We start from the raw sequence: 10,630 nt of genomic DNA on the forward strand, positions 1-10,630 counted from the left end.
TTATAGTGGTTTTCTCTCTCTAAATTTTTCCCTATCTCTCACATTTTTTTTAACTTTCTTTTTTTTTTCTTTTTTCTTTTTTTCTTTTTTTTGTGATAACAAAATGAAAAATGTAACTCTTTTTTACTTTTTTGTTCTTTAATTTTTTTAATTTTTTATCAAAAAAAGAAAATATCAAAACATAAATTGTACTATTTAAATTTAACTAAAATTCATTTTAATTTTTTAACTTTATTTTCATTCAATTTAGTCTTTTAAGTTTTAGATTTATTTAATTCGGGTCTTTCATCCATTTCTGTTAATTAACTAATGAATAAAAAATTATCCCATTAAATATTTTTATAAATTTTTTCATGGGAAAAAAATATTTTTTGAATGAAAATTTTTTAACGAAATTAAATAGAATGCTTGAATTGAATAGATTTGAAAATTATAGAATTCAATTACATGAAAGTAAAGTTAAAAATAAATAAAAATTTTAAATAAAAATAATTTTGAGTTATGTTGTGAACACAACAAATTGTTATAAAATTTTAACAATAATTAAGGCCAAAATAAAGTAAAATGTCTCACCATAATTAAAAATAAAGATGTTATGAAAATATTGTAAAAATTTGTTGTCTTAAATAAAATTTCTCCTTTTATTTTTGGGTAAAAACAAATTTTTTTTTTTTTTGAAGTGAAAAAACTATTTATAATTTTAACTCTATGGGCCAAATTTAATTTGCTAGTGGTGGGTTTTTAAAAGTTGTAAGATATGGGCAACTGGGTGGGGCCATGTGGCGGAGAGGTGAGCGTGGAGGGTATCCAAGTGATCATACCAAAGGGTTTCCATTGTGGGGAGCACAAATTTGGATTACTCCCATTAGAGAGAAAGAAATGATAAATTTGAAAATGTGACTGTAATTCTTCTTGTAGTCTCTTTTTCTACTTATAGTACAGTTTATGTATAAGCAGTAATTCTTCTTTTGAAGCCTGTTTTCTACAGATTACCCCCAAAAAAAGAAAAAAATAGTCTGTTTTCTACATATAGCAGAGGGTTTGTATGTGTATAGGCAGTAGATAGTAACAATTGGGAGAGGCCTTGGGACTACGGCCAGTTCCATGATTTTCACACTATGTTACCATATTTATGATAGAGAAGGGAAATAAATGAAATAATTGTTGGAATATTCGTTCCATTCCTTTATTTGAGAGTTTTAACGAAAAAAATTAAATTTTTATTTTATGTTTGAGTGTGAAGAAATGAAATGGATAAAAGAAAACAAACACTCATTTTTCCCTTAAAATTTAAAATTTATTTTGCCCCCAAATTTTGGAGGAATCGGAATGAATGGAACAGATTTAATGAAAATAATGGAATGATATCTTGGTCTAATGATAAAAAATAATCATTAAGAAGCACACGTCATATGTTTAAATTCTATCATATTTATAAATAAATAAAAAAATTAATGAAATTTTCACTAATAAAACTCAAAAAATAGCAATTTTTTTTATACAAGATAGAAATTCTATGCTAACCTAATCTAAGTATATGTGTGTGTGAAACTCCATCCTAGAGACTTGAACCCTAACCCTTGCCCCCTACACTAACCTAATCTAAGTATATTTGAGAGTTTTAACAACAACAAAAAATTAAATTGTTATTTTATGTTTGAGTGTGAAGAAATGAAATGGATAAAAGGAAACAAACACTCATTTTTCCATTTTCATTTTTCCCTTAAAATTTAAAATTTATTTTGCCCCCAAATTTTGGAGGAATCGAAATGAATGGAATAAATTTAATGAAAATAATGAAATGATGTCTTGGTCTGATGATAAAAAATAATCATTAAGAAGCACACGTCATATGTTTAAATTCTATCATATTTATAAATAAATAAAAAATTAATGAAATTTTCACTAATAAAACTCAAAAAATAGCAATTTTTTTTATACAAGATATAAATTTTACGCTAATCTAATCTAAGTATATGTGTGTGTGAAACTCCCTCCTGGAGACTTGAACCTTGGCCCTTGTCCCTTACACTCTACAAGCACTTATACTTGTGGAGTGATCATTACACTAAGGGTGTGCGGTGGTAAAAAAAAATAGGGGTATAATAGAGGTATAATAGTAATATTTTTATAAAATAATTTTGTTCAATTTTTTATAATTTTATTCTCAAATAATATGGACAAAATTTAGTTACAAAATTAGTAGTAACCTAAGTCTATAACCTTACACAATATCTTTTTGTTGGAGGTGAATTTCACATATCCACTATTAGAATATATTTTATTCTTATATCCTCTATACTTGCAAAATTTATAAAAAATTAAAAAGCAATAACTATATCATCAATAAACTGTTTAAATTGCAAGTTTTTGTTGTTTAAAATTATGCATAAAATATAAGCTTATATATCATACAATAAATAATATTTAATTGATACAAATTTTGACATGTGTGTTAAGGGTGTAAAAAACATTCAATTCAACAGTTAGATTTTCAAAATATGTAATGTGAGTACCTGAGGACCGAGGAGGAAGTTGGAAAGTCGCAGCATTGGCCTGAGGACCGAGAAGGAAGATGAAGGGTCGTAGCATTGTCCCAAGGACCGAGGATGAAGTCAAAAGGTCACAGCATTGTCGTGGTGATACTGCAAGCCACGGGCCTAAAGGAGGAAGCCACCCGAGGAGGAGATCAAATGAGCCATGATACTCCATGGTATTCTAAGTGGAAGCTAGAATCTAAAAAGAATGGAAGTCAGTAGGCAGTAGGTAAGCCTTTGGCCTGATGTAGCCTATTGCATTCACATTAAATGGTAGACAACAGTTTTATCAGCCACATTGATGAGGAAGTAATCTAAACAGTGTAAGCCACAGCTAAGCAGGTCTCTTCTACCACCTGTTTCAGATGTGAAAGGTAACAAGTGTCAAAAAAAGAGGAAGGTGAAGTAGAAATGGACGGTGAAGATGTGATGAAGGTAGAAGTATATAAGGAAAGGAGAGAGCATTGGAAAAGGGATCGAAAAAAGAAGAAAGAAAAAAGAAACAGAAGAAAAGGCACTGGAAGAAAAAAGTGAACAGGACTAATTTTATACAAATCCAATCTCCTCGGGAGTACCTATATAGAGCCCTGTACTCATTTGTTTCTAAATAAAAACAAGATTCTTCCTTGTACTTGTCTTCGGGTATAGCCCATTGTTGTTGTTATTTCCCACCTCTTACAAATTTTATTGATTTGGGCCAGGTTTGAAAGACACAGCCCATTGTTCCAAGTGGGCTTGGGCCACAGATATTCGGGTCCTTACAATTGGCGCCGTCTGTGAGAACAACAAGTTGTGGTGGATCTGTCCTAAGTACTGATGGCTAACGTTGGCCAGGATAGGGAGGAATCAGTTGGCTCCTAAAGGGAGAACCAATTTGTTAACTTGGAACGTAGGAGAGACAAGCAACATACCCCAAGTGTTGTGGTGGAATCTTATCACACTGAGTATACTAAGCGAAGCCATTCCAAGTCCAAGAGTCAGGTCTCACATGATCAGGAGACACTGAAGCTGCAAAGGGAAGTTAATCATCTGCACACAAAGCTGAGGCGCAGGAAGCATGATAGGAGGAGCCCATCTTCCCCATCAAGTGAAGGCCCAGAGGAAAGCCATGATCACTTGTACCAGTGCAGGTCTAGAACTCCACCTAATGAGTCTTACTTAGCCTCTTCACGGCAGGACAAGTTGGAGAGGGGCCATAACAAGCATGGAAAAGGACCTGCTCATCACACCATGGGAAATGATGCTATAAGCAAAGCCCTACGGTAGATTTCCAAGTCCCCTTTTGTGAGGAGGATTAATAAGGCCAGGCTCCCCCATCGGTTCTCCCAGCCAACATTCACCATATATAGTGGAAGGACTGATCCCGTGGAGCATATCAGCCACTTTAATCAGAAGATGGCCGTCCATGCCAGCAATGAGGCCCTTATGTGCAAAGTGTTCCTCTCCAACCTTGGGCCTGTTGCCATGCGTTGGTTTAATGCCTTTAAGGAAGGATCAATTGGGTCATTTGAAGAGTTGACAAGGGCATTCAGTGCAAGATTTATGACCTGTAGTAGAGTCCCTAGGCCAGTGGATTCTTTGTTGTCTATGGCCATGCAGGAGGGAGAGACCCTCAATACCTACTCGGACTAGTATTGGGAAATGTACAATGAAGTGGATGGAGATTTTGAGGATGTGGCAGTAAGGACCTTCAAGGTTGGCCTCCCGACTGAGCACGATCTGAAGAAGCCATTAACAATGAAGTCTACCTTGAACATGCGCCAGCTCATGGATCGTATTGACAAGTATAAGAGATTAGAGGAGGACTAGATGCAGAGAAAAGGGAAAGCTAAAGCTAAAGTGTTCCTAGAAAAGAGGATCCTCGGGCAAGAAGGTACCATAATGACCGGCCCCGAAGAGATTTTCTTATTCATACAACATCCATGAGGGTTCAACTGATCAATTCGCTGTTTAAGGAGCTGGTGTACCAAATACTGGAGAAGATAAAAAACGAGTCATTTTTCGAGTGGCCTAACAGGATGGATGGGGATCCATCCAAAAAAAACCTAAACCTCTACTGCCATTACCATCGGGACAAAAGGCACACCACGGAAGACTGCAGGACCCTGCGTGATTACCTAAATCAGTTGGCGAAATCAAGAAAACTCAATTATTTCCTACATCAACCTGTGGAACAGCTCGGACACTCGGGGAGTGGGATGCGTGGAAACGGCACTCTTCGGCCAGCATTGGGCATTATTAACGTGATCTTGGCTAGGCCAGGGGGTGATGTTAGGGCAAGTTCCGGAGTCATGTCCGTGGTGAGGGGCTCTGACCTAGAGGCCAGGGATCAGACTCACAAAAGAACAAGGGTGATGGTCCCCCCTAGCTTGAGTTTTTCCGAGGACGACAAGCAGAAAACCCTCCAATCACATGATGATGCCCTGATGGTTATTGTTAGGATTGGGGGCTATGATGTGAGGAGAGTAGTGGTTGACTAGGGAAGCAAAGCAGAAATAATGTACCTAGATCTGTATTAGGGGCTAAACTTAAGGCTCGAGGACCTGGATACGTATGATTCTGTGCTGATGGGTTTCGACGGCAAAATGGTGGTCCCCCGAGGAATGATCAAACTTCCTGTGTAGGTCAGCGATATGGAGGTCCAGGTTAATTTTATAATGGAAGAAGCGTTCTCCACGTACATTGCTATTCTGGGTAGACCCTGGCTTCACGCTGTGGGAGCAATGCCCTCAACATTCATATGAAGGTCAAGTACCCTACTCAGGGGAGAATAGGAGAATTGGTGGGTGATCAGGCCATAGCCAGGTAGTGCTTGGTGTTAACAATCACGTAGCAGTCATCAAGTCTTGCCACAGTGACTAGGGATCCAATCCAATAGCAACCAAAAAGGCCTGCAGAAGGGCAGCAGGTTGAGATATCAGGAGAATCATCTGAGGAGTTGGAAAAGGTGATAATATGGCTGGAACCAGAGCAGTATTTCCTAGTGGGCTCACAGTTGCCACCCATAGAAAAGGCAGAATTGGTGAAGTTCCAAAAGGCAAATATTGATGTTTTCACATGGAATGCTTATGACGTTCCAGGAATTGATCCCGAGCTAGCATGCCACCGGTTAAACATGAATCCCAAGGCCGTGTCGCGCAAGCAGCCTCCTCGGCAGTCATCCAAAGATCACGTTGAGGCAGTCAGGATAGAGGTGAACAAGTTGAAGCAGGCTGGGGCTATTAAGGAATCCTTCTACCCCGAGTGGCTAGCCAACCCAGTAGTGGTGAAGAAGAAAAATGGGAAGTGGCGAGTGTGCATAGATTTTACAGACTTGAACAAAACCTGCCTAAAAGACCCCTTTCCTATTCCTAGAATTGACCAATTGGTGGATGCCACGGTGGGGCATCCTCAGATGAGTTTCTTGGATGCCTTTTAGGGCTACCATCAGATACCTCTGTCATTGTCCAACTAGGAGAAGACGGACTTTTGTGCCCCCAATGGAAACTATCATTATTGTGTGATGCCCTTCGGCCTCAAAAATGCAGGATCCATTTATCAAAGAATGGTAACACGAATGTTTAAGAGACAGATTGGGAGAAACATGGAGGCATACATTGACGATATGGTAGTTAAGAGTAAGAAGGTAGAAGAGCATTTAGCCAATCTAGGAGAAACCTTCTCGATGCTGAGAGAGCATAAACTATGCCTTAACATGTCCAAGTGCTCCTCTGGGGTCAGCTCAGGCAAATTCCTAGGATACATGATTACTCACCGGGGAATCGAAGTCAATCCAGAACATATCAGGGCTATAAACAGCTTGCACCCTCCTCCGAATCCCAAAGAGGTGCAAAGGTTGCCTAGGATGACAGCAGCCTTGAATAGGTTCATCTCTCAATCCGTGGACAGGTGTTGCCTTTTCTTCAAACTACTTCATAAGTGGAAGGATTTTCAATAGACCGAAAAGTGTGCAACAGCTTTTAAGGACCTCAAACAGTACTTGTCCAATCCACTGATACTTTCTCGACCCGATGAGGAGGAAGTGTTGTATACATACCTAGCAGTCACCAAACACGCTGTTAACTTCATCCTAGTCAGGAATGAGGACAGGATTTAGAGGCCCGTCTACTATGTTAGCAAATCCTTACAGGAGGACGAGACACGTTACCTTTTCTTGGAAAAGGCAGTGCTGGCCATTGTGTATACTACTAGGAAACTTCCTCATTACTTCTAAGCCCATACCGTTGTGGTGCTTACCGAGCTTCTTTTGAAAGCCCTACTAAGGAAATCTAACTACACTAGCATGATTGCTAAATGGGGAACCAAGTTGGGAGACTATATGTTAAGTACATGCCTCAGACGATCGTAAAAGGACAGGTTTTAGTAGATTTTGTAGTAGAATTCGTCGAGGGCATTCTCGAGGAGGAAAAGGCAGTAATGAGTGGATTGATCTCCTCGGCCACAATTGCCCCATCCTGGAAAGTTTATACAAATGGGGCTTCCAACAGAAAGGGGACAAGAGTAGGGATTGTGTTGGTCACCCTCGAGAAGCTGATAATGGAAAAGTCATTGCGATTAAGATTCTCGGCCACCAATAATGAGGCAGAATACGAGGCCCTACTAGCAGGGATAGCTATGGTCAAGCTGCTAGGAGGAAGTTGGAAGGTCGCAGCATTGGCCCGAGGATCGAGGATGAAGATGAAGGGTTGCAGCATTGTCCCGAGGACTGAGGATGAAGTCGAAAGGTCATAGCATTGACGTGGTGATACTGCAAGCCACGAGCCTAAAGGAGGAAGCCACTCGAGGAGGAGAAGAAATGAGTCATGATACTCCATGGTATTCTAAGTGGAAGCTAGAATCTAAAAAGAATGGAAGTTAGTAGGCAGTAGGTAAGACTTTGGCCTGATGTAGCCTGTTGCATCCGCATTAAATGGTAGACAACAGTTTTATCAGCCGCATTGATGAGGAAGTGACCTGAACAGTGTAAGTCACAGCTAAGCAGGTCTCTTCCACCACCTGCTTCAGATGTGAAAGGTAATAAGTGTCCAAAAAGGAGGAAGTTGAAGTAGAAATGGACGGTGAAGATGTGATAAAGGTAGAAGTATATAAGAAAATGAGAGAGCATTGGAAAAGGGATTGGAAAAAGAAGAGAGAGAAAAGAAACAGAAGAAAAGGCACTGGAAGAAGAAAGTGAACAGGACTAATTTTATACAAATCCAGTCTCCTCGAGAGTACTTGTATAGAGCTCTGTACTCATTTGTTTCTGAATAAAAATGAGATTCTTCCTTGTACTTGTCCTCAAGTAGAGCCCATTGTTGTTGTTATATCCCACCTCTTACAAATTTTATTGATTTAGGCAAGATTTGAAAGACAACCCATTGTTCCAAGTGGGCTTGGGCCACAGATATCCGGGTCCTTACATGTAGTAGTGTTAATTTTTCTAATGAAAGTTGTAGCCTAACAATTTTGTAACTAAACTTTATCCAAATAATATTTATTACATTCCATTATTTTATTTTAAAACATTAAGACTATACTACTTAATTATATTCCACCCTTCCACCTTTCCCTCAAAAAAAAAAAAAAAATTTATATTCCACCCATTCATTTCCTTTTCATTACTTGAATACCTCTTAGGACAAAGTTTAACCACAAAATTAGTTATAACCTTAGACTACAACCTTACTCAGTAACTTTTTATTGGATGTGAATTTTGACAAACTATCATTAGATTACATCTTCTTCTTATATCTTTCATACTTGCAAAATTTTTATAAAATTAAAGATAAAAAGTTATCAATAAATTGTTTACAATTCAAAAAAAAAAAAATAATTGCAAGATTTTGTAATTTAAAATTATGCATAAAATATAAGCTTATAAAGCATATAGTAAAATAATATATGATTAACACAAAATTTGATATGTGTATTAAGAGCGTAAAAAAAAATGCAATTCAACTATTTGATTTGCAAAATATGTAATAATGTTTATTTTATTAAGTAAAGTTGTAACAAATTGTAATTAGAACCAATATATCACAATTATCAATAGCTTTATGAATGTAATTATGCCAGTCCTCGTTTTGAAGAAAGATGCATTGTTTGGAATAACCTTAGGATGTTAGCTAACATGCATGATTTACCTTGGGCACTTATGGGGGACTTTAATGAAGTGTTGTCTGAGGATGAGAAATATGGGGGGAATCCAATCTGCCAGAGAAGGGGTCAGGGCCATTAAAGAATGTATGGATGATTGTAGGATGATGGACCTGGGGTTTTCAGGCCCAAAATATACTTGGACTAATAAGAGGGAATTGGGTAATTTGATACAGTGTAGACTTGATAGGTGTTGGGTTAATTCGGGTTGGAAGGAATTATATCCAGAAGCTAATGTCACCCATTTAGCCAGGATAAATTCAGATCACTGTCCTCTTCTGCTTAGTCTGAATCCTTTTTTAGGGTCCACTGCTGACAGACCTTTTAGATTTCAGTCAATTTGGCTGACCACAGTGACTTCCCAACTGTTATGAGGGATGCTTGGGCTGGTAGGGAAGAAAATTTGGCTGAGGCAATCTCTAGCTTCTCGACCAAAGCTCAAAAGTGGAACAGAGAAGTGTTTGGGAATGTTTTTGGGAATGTTTTTGTTAGAAAAAAGAACATTTTGGCCAGGTTATTAGGTACCCAAAAAGCCTTAGCTACCTGTCCAAATGGTTTTTTGATTAATTTACAAGATCGTTTAACCGAAGAATATAACGCTATCAGCCAGCTTGAAGAGGAGTTGTGGGCATTGAAATCCAGAACTAATTGGATTATTTTGGGGGAGAGGAATACTTCGTATTTTCATGTTTCCACGCTTCGCAGAAGAAGCAAGAATAAAATTACCAGTATACAAAATAATGAAGGCGAATGGTGTCACAATATTGAGGAAGTAAAGGAAATTTTTAATACAAGTTTTAAGAAGCTGTATACATCCGAACAAGTGTTTTGTCCTATTGCCCCCCAGTGGAGATCGGATTGGTGTGCCAAGCTCAGCCATGAAGATGCTGTTAGTATGGAGAACATTCCCTCGGATGGGGAAATTTGGAATGCTCTCAAAACTATGAAGCCATACAAAGCTCCTGGTGTTGACGGGCTGCATGCGGGTTTTTTCCAGAGGTTCTGGTTAGTGGTAGGGGAATCGGTTAAAAAGGAAATAAAAGAAGTGTTTAGGAAGCAGAAAGTTCCAGAGTATCTTAACCAGACCTTAATTGTTTTGATTCCTAAACAATCTGGTCCAGAAACTGTTAATCAATATAGGCCCATAAGCCTTTGTAACACAATATACAAGGTTATTACAAAAATTATTGTTTTGAGGATTCGGCACTTGCTACCATCCTTGATCTCTCCAATGCAGACAGCTTTTATTGAAGGCAGAAGGGGTTCAGATAACGTCATAATTGCCCAAGAATTAATTTACTCTCTTAGGAAGAGGAAGGGGAGGACAGGGTTCATGGTTGTGAAGATTGATCTTGAAAAGGCCTATGATCGCCTTGAGTGGTCGTTCATTAAAATGGTGCTTGAACATTTTGGCTTTCCTGAGAATATGGTAAGGCTGATTTTGAGTTGTGTCTCCTCCACTACCACAGCGCTATTGTTCAATGGTAGCAAACTTTAGTCTTTCCAACCTTCAAGAGGGTTAAGACAGGGAGATCCCATCTCTCCCTATCTTTTTTTGTTATGTATGGAGTTTCTCGGAGCCCAAATCACTGGTATGTGCGAGGATAAAAGATGGGATAAGGTAAGGGCTTCTAGAAGTGGTCCGAGCTTTTCTCACGTTTTCTTCGCTGATGACTTGTTGCTGTTTGCCAAAGCAGATTATAAAAACTGCGAAGCTATCATTGAAGTCCTTGACAATTTCTGCAACTTGGCTGGGCAGAAAGTTAACTATGCCAAATCTAAGGTTCTTTTTTCTCCTAATGTGTCTAGAGGAAGGGCGAGAGGCATTTGCAAGAGATTGGGTATTGCCGCAACCACCAACCTTGGTAATTACCTTGGTTTTCCCATTATTAACCAAGGAAGAGTGGGGAACGCCTTTAATTTTGTGGTTAATAAGATCCAAAGTAAGCTGGATGGTT

At 38.4% G+C, this 10,630-nt stretch overlaps 1 pseudogene; it reads left to right on the forward strand.

The window, feature by feature from the left end:
* Positions 1-3,767: 3,767 nt before the first annotated feature.
* Positions 3,768-5,056, forward strand: LOC126726745 (uncharacterized; annotated as a pseudogene).
* Positions 5,057-10,630: the final 5,574 nt, after the last annotated feature.

Source organism: Quercus robur, chromosome 1 (genome assembly GCF_932294415.1).
Source record: "Quercus robur chromosome 1, dhQueRobu3.1, whole genome shotgun sequence".
Classification (NCBI taxonomy): Eukaryota; Viridiplantae; Streptophyta; class Magnoliopsida; order Fagales; family Fagaceae; genus Quercus; species Quercus robur.